This window comes from Podarcis cretensis (assembly GCF_951804945.1).
Source record: "Podarcis cretensis genome assembly, chromosome: Z".
Taxonomy (NCBI): Eukaryota; Metazoa; Chordata; class Lepidosauria; order Squamata; family Lacertidae; genus Podarcis; species Podarcis cretensis.
In genome coordinates, this window is record NC_137184.1 from 21169421 (window position 1) to 21190056 (window position 20636).

Here is a 20636-nt window from a genome sequence, read left to right on the forward strand (position 1 = left end):
CGCTGTGGGTTAAAGCTTCAGCGCCTAGGACTTGCCGATCGAAAGGTCGGCGGTTCGAATCCCTGTGGCGGGGTGCGCTCCCGCTGCTCGGTCCCAGCGCCTGCCAACCTAGCAGTTCGAAAGCACCTCCGGGTGCAAGTAGATAAATAGGGACCGCTTACCAGCGGGAAGGTAAACGGCGTTTCCGTGTGTGGCTCTGGCTCGCCAGAGCAGCGATGTCACGCTGGCCACGTGACCCGGAAGTGTCTCCGGACAGCGCTGGCCCCTGGCCTCTTAAGTGAGATGGGCGCACAACCCCAGAGTCTGTCAAGACTGGCCCGTACGGGCAGGGGTACCTTTACCTTTTATAACAATTATAAGTAGTGGACTGCAATTTTTAATGCTTATTCAGAGACAAATTATTTAATTTCTTGTTTATGGTGGGAAACAAATTGCTTCTATTCCTTCCTTCCCTGAATTCCCTAAATTTAAATTTATCTGAAATACCATACATGTACTCCTGAATTTGCTTCAAGTCTGAGGGTGTAATTCTCCATGTATTATATTGCATTAGCTTTCCTGATTATAATCTTCTGTCCAGTTGCTCCATGATTCACCCAGAAAATGGCAGGAAAGGACTATATACCTATATTCTGCCTCAAATTTTATCACTTTACTCCTATTTTCTGTGTTAGGGTTGCAAATAGATTGTTTCTGGAACCAATTAACACAGAAATGAGTGCCAAGTTTTCACTATATTCCACTAGATTTCCAGAAGTGCCTTTTATGACACATGAAAGTTCAAATATAATACAGTTAGGGAAACTGAATAAACTGCCATACTAATGTAGCATGAGTTGGAGGATAAAGAAGAACATGCTATTCACTACTTCAGAGAAAGGCTAAAGCATGAAGAGTGCTGATATGATAACAATGTTTTGGGGGGAAGCAGTAGATTGAGAGGAGACGATAATCCCTTGGGGATACAGGATAAATTCTACACTTTACCATTAACAGTATATAGCTACTGAGAAGTTTGAAGATATTTTCCTGTTACGGGAAATCCAATTATACTCTTTCGGAGGGGGGGTTAATCTTTGCAGGAGCAGCATAGCTGATTTTTAGTCCGAAGCATGAGCTTTGGACTTAAATGCAAATACATGGCTGAAGTTCAAATAACTGGTCTAGCAGTGGAGGTGGCAGTTGGAGAGAAGGCAGAGGAGAGCAAACATTTGGAGTACATTTAATAAGTAACCGAAGATAAAAGGGTTAAAGCAAAGAGTGTTGCACCTTAAAGGCAAACATTACAGAAGTTTTTTGAAAGTTTAAGCCATTGTAAATGTTTTGGTCTGTGCCTCAAGTTTTAGTCTGTGGCAGCAGAAACAATATATGATGCTACTCTTACGATGTATAAAGGCTAAGCTTTGAGAACATGAAGTTGTTTGAACAGAAAAGAGGAACCTGCCTGTGCCAAATAAGCACATGGGTCCACCAAGCTCAGAATTGTCAACACAGACTACTAGCAGATACCCCCTCTCCAACATTTCACACAGGGTATTTATTCCTCTGCTTTGCTTGGGGAAGCTGGAGTTTGTTTTGAAGCCAGGCCTTTCTCTGCGCAAAGCCACAATCAGCCACAAAGCTGATTTGTTAACTGTTTGCATTTCCTTCCCACCTTCTTCTTTTCTCCAAGGAGCTCAGTGTGGCATACAGGCAGACCCCCGTTTATGCATCATGTTCAATATGTGTGTGACCATATACGCACATCGCACCGAACCCAAAAGAGACCTTGAAACATCACTTAAAGGGGCGGAACTGAGTGTTTGCAGGCTTTTCCAATCGATTTCAATTACATGCGATTTCACTGATGTGCATGGTGCCTCAGAACATAACCCCCACATAAATGGGGGGGGGAGCTGTACATAGTTCTTTCTCCCTCCTCATTTAATTCCCTCAACAACCCCGTTGAGGTAGGTTAAGCTGAGGGTGAGTGCCTGGCTGATGGTCGGGATCTGAACTCATCTCCCAGGTCCTAGTCTGACACTCACTACTATACTGGCTCTCAAGACCGAAAGGGAAGACAGATGCACCGTTCAGCATGAGAGCTTGCATTGCAGCCAAATACTGTATTCAGGCTTTGAGTTTTGAAATGCACTTTAGGCATCAATAACTGCTGAAAGAGTGAAAGAGCATAACTGCCCTTATAATTTCATCTCCTTTCACCAAACTTTCCATAAATGTTGCAGAAAAGCTGGTGTAGCCAGCAGGAGCTGCTGCGCAATCAATTTCTGCCCTTGCAGCCCTGCTGCAAGACAGCCACCACTTTCTTTTTTTATATATATAAAATATTTATTAAAGTTTTCAAAGAATTATATAAAATAGAAAAAACAAGAAAGAAGAACAAAAAGAAAAAAGAAAGAATACATACAAAACATACAAACCACATACAATAACAAGTATAATTTCAATCCCTTATATTCATAAAACTTACTTTCCCGACCTCCTCATACCTCCCCTTCCTGTATTCCAATCTCTAATTAATTCACTTCAGCAAATCCTTCCCCTAATTTCTGATTAATTTTTTTAATCTTTCTTTTCTTAATACCTAATCATTACAGCTGAAAACCCCTTGATTTCTAAATCAGCATCGTTCTACCATTCAATAATTTTACAATATTTCTTAAGATAATCCTTAAATTTCTTCCAATCTTCTTCCGCCATCTCTTTTCCCTGGTCTCGGATTCTGCCAGTCATTTGTGCCAGTCCCATATAGTCTATAACTTTCATCTGCCATTCTTCAACGGTGGGTAGATCTTCTGTCTTCCAATACTTTGCGATGAGTATTCTTGCTGCTGTTGTAGCGTACATAAAGAATGTTCTATCCTTCTTTGGCACCAATTGGCCGACCATGCCCAAGAGAAAGGCCTCTGGTTTCTTCAAGAAGGTATACTTAAATACCTTTTTCATTTCATTATAGATCATCTCCCAGAAAGCCTTAATCCTTGGGCACGTCCACCAAAGGTGAAAGAATGTACCTTCAGTTTCTTTACATTTCCAACATTTATTATCAGACAAGTGGTAATTTTTTGCAAGCTTGACTGGGGTCATGTACCACCTATAAATCATTTTCATAATATTCTCTCTTAGGGCATTACATGCCGTAAATTTCATGCCGGTGGTCCACAACTGTTCCCAGTCAGCAAACATAATGTTATGACCAATATCTTGAGCCCACTTGATCATAGCTGATTTAACCGTTTCATCCTGGGTATTCCATTTCAACAGCAAGTTATACATTCTTGATAATATTTTAGCATTGGGTTCTAACAGTTCTGTCTCCAATTTTGATTTTTCCACCTGGAAACCAATTTTCCTGTCTAACTTATAAACCTCCATTATTTGATAATAATGAAGCTAGTCTCGCACTTTATCTTTCAGTTTCTCATAACTCTGCAATTTCAATTTATCCCCTTCTTGTAAGACAGCCACCACTTTCTAGGCTATGAAGTGTGAGATGGTGGTAAGAAACTATGTCTGCTGGGAGAGCATACATGTCCGGGCTGCAAAACAAGAAAAACCCTTAACCACCTACAGTTATCGCAATTCACAGGTGCAAACTCAAAAGGGTACGTTTGGGCTGGTTACCTCATACTGGCATCTCCCACTGGGACCTTCTGCATACAAACAGATGATCTGCCACTGGGATAAGACCCTTCCCAACTATGTTTGAATCTTCAGCTCTTTAGAGCAGTGCTTCCCAAACTTGGGTCTCTCTCTCTGTTTTGGGACTACAATTCCCATCACTGCTAGTTAGAGGTGGTGGGAGTTGTAGTCCAAAAACAGCTGGAGACCAAAGTTTGAGAAATACTGCTTTAGAGGAAAAGTGGGATAGAAATTTAATAATAAACGCTCTGCAGAAGCAATGCCTCTTACTTTTGTTCTTGAGTGACAGCATTATGCATGTCTGTTCACAAGCAAGTCTTACTGGGTTCAATGATGCTTACTCCCAAATGTGCACAGGATCACACACACTCCATGTGTGCTTAGAGCAGTCTTGTAACAAGAGCCTTCTAGAGACCCTGCAGTGTGGTGTGCCAGCTAGAACTAGGCCTCAAAGTGACCTTGGGCCCGTCACTGCCTCTCAGCCTAACCTACCTCACAGGGTTGTTGTGAGGATAAAATAGAGAGGGAGGAGGCGACCACGTACACCACCTTGAGCTCCTGGAGGAAAGGTGGGATGCAAATGCAATGAAATTAATAATTATCATCATTCTACTGCCCTCCAGATGTTTTGGGTTACAACACCCACAGGCTGATGTGCTTGCTGACAGGGGCTGGTGGGAGTTGTAGTCCACCCAAGACGTCCGAAAGACACCTGGGTTGGTGAAATCTGCTTTAGAATGCACTTCTGGTAAATCAGAAGTGGGTCCTGGTGGAGGTGCCGCTGCGATGCACCCACTGCCTTGCCATAATCGACGAGACAGCAAAGGTTGTTCGGGGCAATGAACTACATTTCCCAAGAGCCTTTGCTGCTCACCGTATCTTCTAGCTGCACGCTGAGGATCGTAGCTGAAGTTGGCTGGTAAAAGTTAACGAGAGGAAGAGGGCGGCTGCCAGCCCTTGTTAACCATGGGGGCTTCCGAGGGCGAAGGCGCACGGTAAGGTGGATAGGAGGGTGCGAGGCGCCGCGTGGTGGGGTTTTTTGTCCAGCTACTGCCCTTGCAACAGCCAATTTCCTGGAAGGGGGAGCTTGTGAGAGTCGGTGAGCTGCCATGCATGGCTGCTTTGCAAGCCCCGATGCAAGCGGGGTCTGGGGCAGCTGCGGCGGGAAGGGAGCAGGGAGGTTGAACCCGCCGCCTCTAATCCGCCCTCGGAGCGGCTTCGTAGCTGCTGACGAGTAAAACAGAACGAGCCTTTGTGGGAGTTGGAGAAGGAAGGCTTGCCTGCCTGCTGCGGGGAGAATTGTTTGGATGGGGCGCAACTTAATGGCAGAGCGTGCGCAGGTGGAAAGTCCCAGCTTATGTCCCTGGACTTTCTCCAGGTAGGTCTGGGCCTCTGGGGGACAGCTTTGGTCTGAAACCCTGGAGAGTTTCTGCCGGCCAGTGTATACAATACTGAGCTAGGTGGACAGATTTGATAAAAGGCAGGTCGGGGGTAGGGTTAGCTTAGCGCAAGAAGGTCTCGTTTGCATGCAGAAGGCCCCAGATTCAGTCCTTGGCAGCTTCAGGTAGGATTGGGAGAAAAACTCCGGAGAGCCGCTACCAATCAGTGCAGGCAATACTGAGTTGGATGGATTAATGGCAGTGCACGATATCATTCCCGTTCCAACACCTGCTGCACTAAGGCTGGCTGCAAGATCTGCCCGTAAATTATATCTTTAAACCATTTCCTTCAAAACCAAGAAAGGAACGCCCACTTTGCTTTAGCTTTATATTACACTATTAGTGAACATAGTGTAATATTACACCATTAGTGAACATGAAATTTGTATACACACACACACACACACATACACATATGGCTGCAAGGTCCCTAGGGTTGGAGCAGGTCTGTAGCCAGATATTATTAGTAATATTTTGCAAGGGTAATTGCAGAGCTTTGTTTTTTGTTTTCATTTAAAACTGGCCCATAATGGCTTTTCAAAAAGGCCTGTGGAGCCACATACCACCAGTAGGGGGTGCTACATTTCTATTTGCATTTACCTTTTCCAAGGCATAAAAGTGACAGGATGAGAAGAACCACCTTTAGTTTTGCTTGCCTGCAGTTTGTATGTTGGGTTGGATACATGACAGAAGTTTATAAAATCATGCATGGCATGGGGGAAATGGATAGAGAGAAGTTTTCCTCCGTCTCTTGTAATAACCCTGGTGGACATACAATGAAGATTCAGGGGAGTTTAAAGAAAGCACCTCTTCATGCAGCACATAGTGTTAACTTATGGAACTTGCTCCCACAGGAGGCAGTGGTGGCCGCCCGCCAACCTAGATGGCTTTAAAACAGGATTAGACCGACTCATAAAGGAGAAGGCCACAATGGCTGTGCTCTGCCTTCACAGATGGGAATTGCTTCTGAATACCAGTTGCTGGAAACCACCAGAGTGGAGAATGGCTCATAGGCTTGAATTCTGCTTGTGGGTTTTGCCTTGGGGCATCTGGTTGGTCCCTGTGAGGAGAGGGTCCTGGACTAGATGGGTCATAGGCCTGACCCAGCAGGGTTCTTCTTTTGTGTTGTTATAAATGCTGTGTTTCTGATCACAATAAGCATCTGCATAACTGGGTCATTCTCTCGGCTTGAATGGGGTTTGAATTCAGCAGAGACTCTCCGAACTTGTTCAAGGAGGCTTCCCTTGTGATAGCAGCACTTTCTGTAGAACCAAGAACATCTAGCATGGCCTGTACATGGCCAAAGCAAATTTATGCCTCCTCTGAATTCCTTGTTACAGTACTTTCTCTGATTCCAAGAAAGTGACTCTCAAAAGAATCAAGAGCCACTTCATGGTATTAATCGTAGGCATCATTATAGCATAATAGTAGCATCATAGCACCATCAATGTACATGGCATGTTCTGGGGAAGAGCCATAGCTTAGTGGAAGAGCTTTTCCAATGTGTGCAGAAGGTCCTGCTATATTAGATCAAATATCTATGTAGCATTCTGTTCCTAAAAGTGCCAGCCAGGCATTTCTGGGAAGCTTACAAGTCTGGCACAAACAACCACCACCCTTTTGTGTGGTTTGTCCCCAGGATCATGCCTAGAAATCATTGATTTGATCCTGCCATGCTGGCTAAGGTAGATGGGAGCTGACGACCAAAATATCTGGAGGGTATCAAGTTGGAGAAGATCAGTCCAAATCTCCAATAAAGCCATACAAACTGCTGAATTTGTTTTCCTTGGACCTAACACAAGGGTGTGTGGAAGGTAGATTGGGATGTGGTGATGGATCTCTTGAGTGATTTATCGTGACACCCAATCATTTTATAAGAGCAACAATGAAACAACTTTTCCCACCTAAGATGCAGATGACCACATTTATTTTTTATTTATTTCACTGCATTGCTATCCCGTTTTTTCTCCAAGGAGCTCAGTGTGGCATCCATTGTTCTCACCTTCTTCATATAATACCCACAACAGCCCTGTGAGGTGGATTAGGCTGAGAGGCAGCGAGACATGCCCCCCCCCCCCGGCAAGGTCTCCCAGGTCCACTGGGAGTTTTAAACCCTGGTCTCCAAGGTTTTAGTCCAACATTCTAGCCACGACACCATGCTGGTGTAATGAGGAATGCTAACAGGGGGTGGCCTTTTGTGTCAAAGGGCTGTATATGTTCAGTTCAGTTCTGGTGCATAAAAATTCCTCAACTCAGAATATGTATTATTCTGCTTATTTATTAGTTGCTTTTCTGGCCAAGAACTCACGAAGCTCAGAGAAGGGAGATAAAGCAACAGAGCATTAGGCAGAACATGGAGTATGGATACAGACAAAGATGTGTATGAGAAAAACCGAACTGGATCACCTAAACTCTCTTTAAGGTAATAGTAACAAATGCACGTGTTTAAGGCTTTGTTGAATGTTAGAGCTGGAGGGGCCAATGAATGGTAACATAAAGAGAGTTCCATTACTGCAGGGCCACCACCAAGAAGGCCGTGTGTGCTTGCCAGCCTAACTGACTTCAGCACTGTTTTTTCAATTCTAACTGTGTGTTTTTTTACACCTGGCTCCAGCTGGTAGATTGTGAGGTTCTAGTATAGGGTGCACATCTATATGGAGAAGTATTCATTGAACTGCTGGGTATTTGAATGGCTCTAGAGATGCATGCAGGTCATAGGTCTCAGACTACTTTAATCCCCACCAAGAACCTTGAAGGTAGCACCCAGATGTGCTACAAGATTTTGCAGCTATGTATATTAAAGCCACCTGATAACTGTCTTCACCCACTGGGGAGACAGGAATAAGAGAATGTAAAAGTGCTTCCCGATGACCTGTATGTGGAGCCTTTATCCTGATTTTTTTGCAGGGAGGTTAGACAGTGTGGTGCTAAGTAAGTGTAGTCCCACACTCTCCAGTGCATTTTTCTGCCACCTTCCTTATCGCAAAATGTCTGATCTTTTAGAGAAGCGGATTTGTTGCACAAGACCTCCCAATCAACTGTAAATGCACATCCTGAATTTGCTGGTATGTGTTTGCATCCTACCTGAAAATAGTAGTGTCCTATTATTATCCTGGTTGTCTTTGATATAGACAAATAGGGAGTGGCGTATTGGGAATTTATGGGTCATTTCTGTGACTTTTAATCCATTTTAACAAATGAGCTTGAGTTAATCTCTTGTGGCATGTTTTTGAACTAGTGAAGATTCCTGCGCACTTTGCAGCTCCAGAGTTTTTAAGGAGAAAAATTCTGCAGATTCTCTTTTCAGTGGTCTTCACTGTGCAACAAACATCCTTCTATGGAAATTTAATACCGATGGCTGCAGTCTCCTGTTCTTTCACTGACAGAAGACCTTTAGGGTACCCTTTTGTTCAGCACCATCCCTGTTGCACAGCTTCTTAATAACCTGAGATAGAGCTCTTTCCAGCCACATTCCTATGGGAGGCAATGGCAACAAAAAAGGCATTTTGGAGCCTTCCAATTTGTTTGCAGAGTAGCCCTTGTGTTCTCTGTTCTTTCCGTGGACCAGAAGTAACCTTTTGCTCAGTTGTGTAACTTGGCTTGAGAAATGCACTACAATTTAGTGGCTTTTACTAGCTCCTTTCCTGCGCTGTTTCCTGTATTCTGACATTGTAGTGTGATCTATTCATGGAAAATCGCAAGCTTCCTTTATCTGGCAGGCCCTCAAGAGTGTGCTGCTGCAGCTCACGGAGTGGGGGGAGGGAAGGAGGAACATTTGGCAAAGGGAACCTGGGATGTCCTGCTCCTTTCCTTGCTCCTTTCCTGTTCAGCTCAAGTTGTCGTGTCTGGCTTTGTTTGGTTAGAAAACGCGGTGCATTCCTCCTCTCCTGAAATTAAAGGAAACTGGTCACACAAGAGCTATTACAGTACAGTACAAGAGAACTGTTTCTGAAAGGATAAAGGAACCAGCGTGCCTCTTTTTCCAGAACTTCCTAGAGCTGTCTTTCAGTCAGGGCTTTCCTGACCAGCACCACCATCATTCTAACCTAATAATATCTTTACACTACCAGTGGATAGCGAAAAGTTTTTCTCCCTCTCTCATAGCGCTAGAACTCATAGACATCTAATGACGCTGGATATTAGAAGATTCAGGACACGCATGAAAGAGAGTCATTCTTCATACAGAGCAGAATTAAACTATGGAACTCTCTCCCAAAGGAGGCAGTGATGGCCACCCACTTAGATGGCTTTAAAAGAGGCTTAGGCACATTCATGGGGGAGCATAAGGCTATAGGCCATGAAGACTATGCTCTGCCTCCATGGTCAGAAGCAACAAATGCTTATGAATACCAGTTGCTGGAAATCACAGAAGGGTAGAGGGCTTTCTTGTGGGCTTCCTTTTGGGGAATCTGGTTGGCCACAGTGAGAACAGGATGCTGGACCAGATGCTGGCTGGGCCATTGTTGGCTTGATCCAGGAGGCTCTTCTTATGTTCAGAGTTCCCAATTTAAGACCAGGGTATGCATTGCAATGATATCGGATTCAACATTCAAATGATCAAAGCTCACAGATTTCACACCAATCTTCACCAGTGCCTGCATGAGTCATGGTGAACAGACTAAGCCAACCAGTTCCCAAAGGCCAAGCAGAACAAGTACATCTTCAGTGGTTGTTGAGGAAACATTGGTGGGGGAGTCAAGTGTCCCTTCAATTGAAAGGATTTCTACAGCCATAGTGCCTATATAAGCAAGAAGGCCCTGCTGTGAGCCGCTGCAGAATAAGCTGTAGCAGCCCTCCCAGCAGATCTCAAGGCATGGGTTGACAAATGCTGGTTAGAAACACTCCTTGAAATACCTTGTTCCCCCAGGTTTATCCCAAATTTCATTTTTTCCAGAAAATATGCAAAACACTTTGTACAAAGTTTTGATTGTGCTATTGGCTAACTAACCACTCTGGAATGGTCAACCGCTGGACGTTGTGGACTCTCTTTGCTTGGAAGTTTTAAAGTAGAGGTTAGGTGGCCATCTGCCACGGATGCTTTAGTTAAGATGCCTGCATTGCAGGGGGTTGGACTAGATGACCCTTGGGATCCCTTCCAACACTACAATTCTGTGATTCTACAATTCCATGGAAGTTGCGCACCACTGGAGGCCTCATGCCCATTTTTCTTTGGCAGGGTGGTGGAACGGGGTGTGGCAAAGGGCAGTGGCCAAGAAACTTACAGGACATAGTCCACAAATCTGGGGACTTAAAGGCAAGTCACCTTTTTCAGTCACAAGGTTTTCATTTGTGTTACATTAACAAGGAGCCCCCCTGCCTCCAGATTCTCGCTGTACTTTGCGGTGTAGGATTATTCCCAAACTATTTCGGTCCTTCGTGTGAGTTTGTCAAATGCTTTGGTTCTAAGCAACTACCTAAACACTGAATGTGTCATTACTTGCCTCTTCCCTGAGGTGACCCTTTCCCCCCCCACACCTCCAATTCTTGATCCTCTGTCCTTTGTTGATTTACCTGCTGAAATGTATCCCAGTTGTGGTTGTTGATGTGTTATATGTACTTTAATTTTTTTCTTATTTAAAACATATCTCAATAAAAAACTAAATTACCAACAAACATATCAGCCTGGATTCCTAGCCAGTCAGGGATGGGGAACCTGTGGCCCTTTAGATGTTGGTTGGAATTCAACCCCGATCAGCCTCAGCCACCATGATAAATGGTCAGAGACGATGTAATCTAGCCCAGCAACATGTGGTGAGTCAGAGGTTTCCCACCCCAGGATCAGGCAGAGTGAAGTTGAGGGTCAGGGAAGTGGTGTGCCTAAGCTAGACAGATGTCCTTGGGTGGAGGAGAGGGGCGGACCATGCTGAAGTCTAATACAGCTGCCAGGCAAATTGGCTTCTGCATATGGAATGAGAAGGGCTGGCATCCTGTTGCTCAACACAGAGCAAAATGTCTTCAACCAGTCCTGGTTTTTTGTTAAGAGCAACATCCAAAACTGTCCCATTGGTACATCTCACTAGACCAGTGGTTCCCAAACCTTTTCAGGCCACTCCTTGCCCTTGGTTCCTTAAACCTTGTTCCCAGTGGCCCTTGCATTATTGCCTTGATGGCTGTGGAGGAAGTAAGTGGCGGAGCATGAAAGGTGTTGAAAAGCAAACTTTTAGAGTTTCTTGTCCATGGTCTCTCCCAGCTTCAGAGGCACCATTACAGTTCTTTGCCAAGGGCACAAAGGAGCCTAGGTACACCTCTGATTCTAGTATACTCAGGACTGTAGCTCTGGGAGGGGAATTGGCGGGGAAGGTCTTCTAACAACTCAGTGCCCTTTATAAACTCCATCTCTCAGAATTCTTTGGGGGAAGCCATGATGGTTTAAAGTGGCTTCCTAGTCCTTTAAATGTATGGTGGGAATGTGCCCTTTGTTTCCTTGGGATTGAAAAGGGCATCTCATGGGAACTTGGCAGGACATGGCAGTGAAGTACTGTGCTGAAAAGTCTTAATTGCAACTCCAACCTTTGCCAGGACTTCACTGTGTGGCCTCGACTGCACTTGGCCACAAGGGGCCTGTCAGTTCGATGCAGGTAATGCTTGCCTACCCGGCAGGGTTGTTTGTAAGAATTGCTGAACTTAATGTGTGTGAATCCGTGCGAGGAAGATGGCTTTGGGTCTTCTGTGTGAGATCGTCCTTGTGGAACTTAACTCTGCGTTAACGCGGGACAAGATCCTGCAGCAAAATCAGGAGCCTTTTGCAAAGCCTACTCCAGAGGGGCGCTGCCTGAGACCGGGCTCTTTTGCAATTCTTTCTGCTGCAGAAGCCAGAGATGACAAAAGAACCGTGTCTCGCCTCCCTCCCTCTCCCTCTTTGTCAATGAGCGCGACTGGCAGGCCGGGCAGCCAACGGAAATCTGCAGCTGGGCCGGCTCGGGCCAGTGAGCAGGCAGCGTGTGGCTTTGGGCAGACCTTCCTGCCTGCCTCTCCTTCCAAGCCTTTGGTTTCCAAAGCGGCTGCTGTTGCTTTAAAGTCTTCGGGAGTAGGGCGCGTCCGGAGCGCGCAAAGGCGATGGAGATGGGGCGCTTGGCAAGGCTGCGGCGGCGCTGAGCGCGCTCTCCCTCCTTGGTTGAGGCTCCCCTAGGCAAGCGAGGGGCTGAGTCTCTCCGCTTCCCGGAGGCACTCCGCTCCCACTGCTCCCTCCCTCCCCCCCCCCTCCCCGGCCATGTTTCCTCGTTAGCGGGCGGAGCGCTGAACGCCTGCGCGCAAGGGGAGAGCGGCGCTCTGGAGTTTGGCACCAGCAGCAGGCAAGCGAATCTTTCTTGCCGCCCCGGGAACGCGGGGATGGGCCGCCTGCACGCTTCTGCCTGTCCCCCGGGCAGCGGCAGCAGCTCCCGCTGAGACTGTGCAGAGGAAGCGCCCCTTTTCCAGCCTTTTCGCACGCGACAAACTGAGTCGTCGGGACGGACGCCCCTATCACCCCACCCTTGCTTTTCTCCAGCGGCACCGTTTCCGCCCCTTTGGACCTCCGCCTCCTGTGATGCTGGGACGCGCACAGGTTTGGTTTCTTGGGCAATATATATATATTATATATTAACCCAACTTTTTGAAAACAAAAGTATATAATTCCTGCATGTTGAAGGCAAAAGGCTGGTGAAGGGGTTTTGCAACTGGGAAATCAAGTTCCTTCCAGTATTCCTTCTCTCTCACGGGCCTGTGTGTGTGCCAGGAATGAAAAGTTATGCACTTTTGTTTCCCTGCGACAGCAACACTCTTAAGACGAAAGTGGCTTCTCTGGCAATTCGTAATTTTACTTAACATGGGGGAAGATATGCAGGTGTGGAACCTGATGGATTTTTAAAGTTTTAGCCCAGTTAGATTTATCAAGTTATTCTCCAAGTGGGCTTGTAGGTCTTTGCTGCCAAATGACAACAATGACAACTAATACTTTATTTTGCCACTCTTAACTTTTTTTTGTATTATTTATTTTATTGCATTTACATCCCCCACTTATTTATCCAAAGAGCCAAAGGTGGCACACATAATTCATCCTTTCCTCATTTAATTCCCACAACAACCCTAGATTAGACTGAGACTGGCCCCCAGGGGGTCAACCCCAATGAACTTCATGGGCAAGTGGAGATTTGAACCCTGGTCTCTCCCAGGTCATGATCCAAGACACTAACCACTACACCACACTGGCCAATATGTAAACTGAACCATAACAGCATCCTTTCTTGCAATAATATTGGGATGGAAAGTAACATTAGTTAAAGGGGCAGCTGGATAGTAGAACTTGAGTACTGATTTTTAATTTGAATTGTTTATCATTAATTCCTGGCTTCCTTTGTTCCAAATCAGTTCCTTCTATGCTTAAGCAGAGGGCCCAGTTGTTCTTGCCTCTTACACTTCTTCAGAAACTGCTTTCTGTGCTTTGCTGTCAAGCAAACATAAGTGAGCAGTATGACTTTTCAGTACCTTTTTTAATGGGCATTCTTTAAGTGGGTGGAAATAGACCCAAGCATATATTTTGGTAGTACTGTGTGTCTGGTCAATACAGGAGCAGAGCAACCACATTCCTTGCAATTATGTATTATTTCGTCTTCAGTTTTTCCAGTTCGTTTTTGTCAACTGTTTTCAAGTACAAATGAAATTAAAGTACAACTGAACCAATTAACAAATAACCAAACACTTCAGGCTTTTCTCCAGAAACATTGATCTAAAGAGTGCACCAAGCCTAAGAGCATTAAACCACATTCACTTGCAATTAGATGTTTTATTTCTTTTGCTAACAGAAGTGATCAGCCACAACTCAATGTTTACCTGAAATAGCACCAATACATTACTTGGCTGTGTATATAGCACACATGGTGCCTGCATACACCATGCTCAGGCAAATCATGTCTGCCTGTACGTCCTGTGGTTCCATCTCTTATTGCTCCCAGGCTGTGTCACAGGGCAGAGGAGGAATGCCGTGGAACGGGTGCTCCACCCCTCCAGTTAGCTTCTCAGTTTCCCACGGTGGGGTGTGACACAAGCTGTCTCCTTCCAGTGCTGTGCTTCTGGGATTCTTGAACAAAATGGGATTGGAAGGGTCTGGCTGGATGGGCGGGATGGAGGCATGAGCATCCTCATTTGTTACATGTGGTTTGCGTGCAAATCATTGTGGTTGCAGAATCCAGACTGTTGACACTTTGCAGAGCCAGTAAACTCTCCCAGGTCAAGTCTATGTGGTCACTTGCCTCTTCCCATTGATGGTGAAACAGTGATGGTACCACCTAACTTATACCAGCACTAAGGGTGAAGCATTTTACAACTTAAGTCACTGGTTTCCAAAGTGAGTGGTACTGCCCCCAGGAGGTGGTGGGATTACTTAGGGGGCAGCAGGGAGGCACTGGAGGTGTAAATGACTATCAGACTTTGAAAAGATGGCATCACTTGCTCAAGTTCATCAGTTTTATTGAATTAGTTAAACTCAATAGTTTTAACTGGATTTTGAATCATTGTGTAATTAGTTGTTATTGTTTGGGATTTCATTGTGTTGCTATCTTCCTTAGTGGCTGCTGTAAACCGCTATTCTGAATAATGCTTTTTATAGGGTAAGAAGCGCTGGGGATGAGCTTATGGAATCAAGGGGGCAGTGGCCCAAATTAATCAGTTTTAAACTATGGAAGGTTTCCCCAATCAACTGGGCAGCAAAGAAGAAACAAAATGGGTAAAGAGACTGGGTTGTATCTGAAGGCAGCTCTGTTTACGGAAGTTTTTAATGTTTTTAATACTTTGGGCTGGGTTGTCATCAATATGCTGATGACACCCAGCTTTATCTGTTGATGGATGGCTGCCCTGACTCGGCCCTGGACACACTGACCAGATGCTTGGAAGCTGTGGCTGGATGGCTGCGTGGGAGCTGGTTGAAGTTAAATCCTTCGAAGACAGAGGTCCTCTGGCTGGGTCAGGATGACATAGGGTTGGGGGGCCAACTCCCATCTCTTGTGGGGGCTCAATTAGTGCCAGCGCCTTCTGTCAAGAGCTTGGGTGTAACCTTCAACGCCTCCCTTTCCATGGAGGCACAGGTTGCAGCCACAGCAAAGGTGGCATTTTCCCATCTCTGCCATATTAAGCAGTTGGCCCCTTACTTTCTCTCCCTGATCTGGCCACAGTGATCCATGTGACGGTCACCTCCAGGCTTGCTCGTTGTAACGCGCTCTACGCGGGGCTGCCCTTGAAGCTGACCCAGAAACTCCAGTGGGTGCAGAATGCCGCGGCGAGGCTCCTTAAGGGGTCCTTGCCGCGGGATCACATTCACCCAGTGCTTTACCAACTGCACTGGCTTCTGGTGGAGTACAGGGTCAGGTTTAAGGTGCTGGTTTTGACCTTTAAAGCCCTACGCAACCTAGGACCCATTACCTACAGGACCGCCTCTCCTGGTATGCCCCGCGGAGGATCTTAAGGTCATCAAATGACAACACTTTGAAGGTCCCAAATCGCAAGGTGGTTAGATCGGTATCAACTGGGACCAGGGCCTTTTCAGTACTCGCCCTGACTTGGTGGAACGCTCTGTCACAAGAGACTAGGGCCCTGCGGGACTTGATATCTTTCCACAGGGTCTGCAAGACAGAGCTGTTCCGCCTGGCCTTTGGTTTGGACTCAGTCTGACCCTTATGTTTTCCCTCCCCTTATGGTTTTGATCCATGGGCTACTTTTAAAATGAGGCTGCAATTTAAATTGCATTTTAACCTGTATTTTAAATTGTCCCCCCCCCCCCCCCGTTATGTTTTTATTGTAATTCTACTGGTGTTAGCCGTCCTGAGCTCGGCTCTGACTGGGGAGGGCGGGGTATAAATAATTTTATTATTATTTTATTATTATTTTGTTATTATTATTATTGTTGTTGTTGTTGTTGTTGTTTTTAATATTATGTTGGGAGCCGCCCAGAGTGGCTGGGGAAGCCCAGCCAGATGGGCAGGGTATAAATATATGATGATGATGATGATCAGTTATACTCAAAGTAGACCCATTAAAAATAACAGGCAGGACTAACTTAAGTGCATTATTTCCGCTGGGATTATTCTGAGTAGAACTTGGTTCGATATAACTCATAATTTTTAATGCAGATATTAAAAAATAGGGAGTGGAAGTATCATTGAGAGAACCATTGTCCCTTTTCTCTCCCAGAGGAGGAAATACCTTATCCAAAAAGATCATTGCTACAACCTGCTTGTATGATCAAAAGCAAAGTATGTAGGCAGAAATATTTTTACACATGCAGATTTGTGTAAACATTTTTTTAAATGGTGCAAAATTAGCCCTACTTAGGCATTGTTAACTGTGTTAAAATCTTTGGTTGGGGCAAGTTCTGCTCCCTGCCGGCAATGTCTCTTCAGCCTCACTTTGATTTTTTCTGATCTATTGTATTCCACTGAAGTTTACAGCAGCACTGATACTTCCCTCCCATATCACCCCACATAGGTTAATTTTTAGTACGGTACGGATAACAGAATGATCTGGTTTGTATATCGTGATAAGCCAAACCATGACTTATTTTGTGTGCAGGCTCCCATAGAAGAGGCTGTGGCCTCCCTGATCTTTTTGCTGCTGTGTTGAATCATAGAATTGGAAGTTGGAAGGAGTTAAGCTATGGTTCCGCTTAGTGTGCCACTTAAATCTGGGCTTTTGGTTTAGCTTCCTTAGGTAAAGGTAAAGGTACCCCTGACCGTTAGGTCCAGTTGTGGATGACTCTGGGGTTGCGTGCTCATCTTGCTCTTTAGGCCGAGGGAGCCGGCGTACAGCTTCCGGGTCATGTGGCCAACATGACTAAGCTGCTTCTGGTGAACCAGAGCAGTGCATGGAAGCACCCTTTACCTTCCTGCCGGAGCAGTACCTATTTATCTACTTGCACTTGACGTGCTTTTGAACTTCTAGGTGGGAATGGGAGCTCACCCCGTGGTGGGGATTCGAACTGCCGACCTTCAGATTGGCAAGCCCTAGGCTCAGTGGTTTAGACCACAGTGCCACCCGCCTGGTGCAGCCAAAGCTTATCCTGTTGTTTGTAGCTCATGGTTTGTTTTGGAGAACTATATCATAAGTTCAAAGTAAGACAACATGCTATGGCTATAGTTCCTCCTGTTCCATGGTTATGCTACCATGTGACTAATCAGATCTCCAGAACTGGTGCTATCAGTCAAATCTAATCCTAGTTTAAGGACTTGTTAGATTCAAGTGATGGGGAATAGAGAGTTTGACCCTTTAAAAAATGTAGTTTACCCTCCAAGAAAAATTCACGAAGGGAAAATTGCCCTGAGCAGTACGCATGGGAAATCTCTGGCCCTCCAGTTGTGGTTGTGCTCCAACCCCCTTTCTCCTGTGCAGTGCTATGGGATAATGGTAGTTAACTACAACTACCATTATGTTGTTGAACTACATCTGGAGCGATGCATGTTCCCCATCTCTGGCCTGCAGTGAGGCTTGAAGGGTGTGTTTGTGTCTACTGTAACACTGAAGTCTGCCATCTGGAGCCAGATATAATATGGTGACTCAAAAGGTAGAACTAATTGCTTCTTGGCCTGCCTGATCCGCATGCTGGGGTGACCTGTATATTTCAAGTACTGTACAACATTTTAATTACTACTGATTTGAACGTAGGAACATAACAAGAACCCTGCTGGATCAGGCCAGTTGCCCATCTAGTCTACCATCCTGTCCCAGGATGTAAATATTAAGATTATACCAGAAAGAATGAGTCTTTCTGTAAAAAAAATGATTTAAATCAAGCCTTACTGACTAGTGATTTAAATCGTGATTTAAAACAATTTGATTTAAATCAAATCCACCCTGTACAGTACATTAATTATTGCTTTCATTTTATGGATCAGTGGTCTTGTTAGATAATAAAATTCATGTTAAATTGCTGTTTTAGGGGTTGTTTTTAAAAGTCTGGAACGGATTAATCCATTTTGCCTTACTTTCTATGGGAAAGCGCACCTTGGTTTTGGAACAGACTAAATTTGAGAACCAAGGTACCACTGAATTGTTTTATCTAGACCGGACCAATTACAATATGTGGCATCAATTCATTAGTATATAATAAAGAGTTATACTATGATAAAGTAAAATTAAAAAGTTCTGCTGTGTGCCCTTTGAAACCCTTTCACATACCCTGGGCAAGGGATACGTACACTGCTAATGGGGAAACACTGCAACAAGTAATCGATTACTTGAGACAGGGTGTGTATCCTGCTCTTCAGTTCAACAACTTCACGGTGGTGTTAGTGCTGAGTAAAAAGTAGGTCACAAATATAAATTTGAAAATTGAGAGTTCTGTGACCAAATCCAGCAGAGCCATCAAAGAATCCATTCACCACATTAGGGCCAACCTAAATGCCACCTTGTGCTAATAGTGGCTGAGAACTTGTGTCCCCTGTTCAAACCTTGCCTTTGCCGTCCACTCATTGGGGGCCTTAGTTACGGCTAGGCTCCTGCCCTGTCTCTGACTCACCCGATAGAGCAGCCGTGTGTTTTACTTTACAGAGGTCAGTTCTCTACAAACATTTTGTGTGTGTCTGAAAGGCTATCCACTGCGAATCCAGTTTAAAGATCCCCAAAAGGAGAGATCAGGGAGGCCTGATCCCTAGTTTGCAACTGGGCATCAGGCTGAGTAAGCAACACAGGTCACCTGTTCACAGCAGCGCTAAGGTGTGTTGCTGTTCAGATCATAGCTATTATTACAAAAATTGTGGGTTTTTTTGTAATTAGCACATGCAAATTTTATGTAAATCTGCACCCTCTTCTCTTTTTCCCTTTTTGGCAATGTACAAAGGGCCACTCTATCAGCAGGTCATCTACAATAATTATAATATTGGTCTCCCTTACAGAGCAGTTGTCAGGATTAGTGAGATAATATACTGCGAAGCACTTCGGCCATAATAAAAGGGCTTTCAGTGCTAAGCACAATTATAATCTCAGCTGGCATTTTTGCAAAAGTATATTACAGTGGCCGGGACAGGGGAGAGGGGGCATGGATAGGTGGGTAAATTTGTGCGCTTATCTGATCTCTCTGTGCGCACTGCAGCTTGACATTTTTGATCCTTGTTAAAAACGATATGCTAAAAAATGCTCCCCCCCCCCCCATTAATGCAGATGACATTGATTTGAGCACTAGGCAAACTCACATTGTGATCTCATGTGGTTTTCATTAACTGGGACCCCAGAGCAGAAAGAGAGGCCTGGGCTAAATAAGCAGAGGAATGGCAAAAACCACTCAAATAAATGAAGATGACGTTGAAGCATTCTTGGGATATTTGTGGGATGGGGCTTCTAACAACAGAGAGGAAAGAGCAGGACCCGGATCACTAAGGAGCAAAGCAAAGGGAATGGAGCTGAACTATAACTCCTAAATTCCTGCTTGTGTTGGGTCACTGGCTCTTGCGATAGGAGTAGAACTGTACTGGGTAGGCTTTTTGGCCTGCCTAGCACTTTCACAATGGGTGTGTAAATATTATATAGGTTTCTCAAGTGGGCAGTTCTGTCAACCTTCCTTTTTTTGCGGGAAATTCCCTTATTCCAGCACCGTTTCCCGCTGCTATCCCAGATTGTTAGATATCTCGTAGACTGACCCCGGGACAGGTGAGGCTGCTGATCCCTTATTTTCAAATCTGAAAGTTGACATCTGTGCACTGGGGAGGCAGTGGGATTACGAAGGCGGGGGCACTAAGAGGCAAGGGTGTGGCAGGGGAGTCCCTGGAGGTATAAATGACTACCAGAAGTTCATCCGTTTTGTTGAATTATTTTAACGAAATAGTTTTAATTGCATTTTGAATTAAGGTGCAATTCATTGTCTCGGTTTTGAATTTTATTCCTTAGTGGGTTGCTTAGTGAGAACTGCTATTATGAATAATAAGGCAGAGGACACTGGAGGCGAGTTTATGGAACTGAGTGGGTGGTTGCCTGAAAAGCTTTTGGGACCACTAGGAATCTTTTGGCCAACATGGGGCTCGAACCCATGGCCCAGAGATGAATGGTCTCATGCTCTAGAGACTGAGCTATCTCAAGTCCACTTGGGGTTTCTGGCTTGGAAAGAGCTTTTAAGCTCTCTGCTTTGCTTCTTGGGCAAGGCCCACTTAGCATACAGGGTCTAGGAGTGCTGGGGAATCTCTCTCTTCCCATCACATGCTAGCCACAGGGGTGGCTCAAAGAGTTTGGGTATACATGAATTTCGTGTATATGCAGAACTCTTGGAATTGAACTCCCCATGTAACACGTGATCATACTGTGTTTGGTTCACTTTGGAGAATTTGGCCCAGCAAATTATTATTATTATATTATTATTTCGGTCTGAATGTGTTCTGGTGCTCCAGTTTTGAACTTTAATTGATTGGGAAACGCTCAGATCACATGGGCTGTGGTTACAGCTTAAACTCCTTTCTTAAAATGGCAAGTGGTTGCTGAAAATGAGCTTTTGCCTTGCATCACCGGGTCATAGGAGCAATTTCCATTATGCCTTTCGCCTGTACGACTCCGTTGCCTTAGGAGCTGGGAAGCTGAGCTCATGCTAAGAATATGTGTATGTCTCCC

General features: G+C 45.1%; 1 protein-coding gene across 4 annotated transcripts in view; it reads left to right on the plus strand.

The window, feature by feature from the left end:
* Positions 1–4497: 4497 nt before the first annotated feature.
* AMOT (angiomotin) overlaps positions 4498–20636 on the plus strand; it is a 63669-nt gene continuing 47530 nt past the window's right edge. The window contains exons 1-2 of one of the 4 annotated variants that reach the window (XM_079961256.1): positions 4528–4637; positions 7366–7503. The gene's annotated coding sequence lies outside the window, so the exon portion shown is untranslated. The other 3 variants (XM_079961257.1, XM_079961258.1, XM_079961255.1) reach the window with 3 other exon arrangements.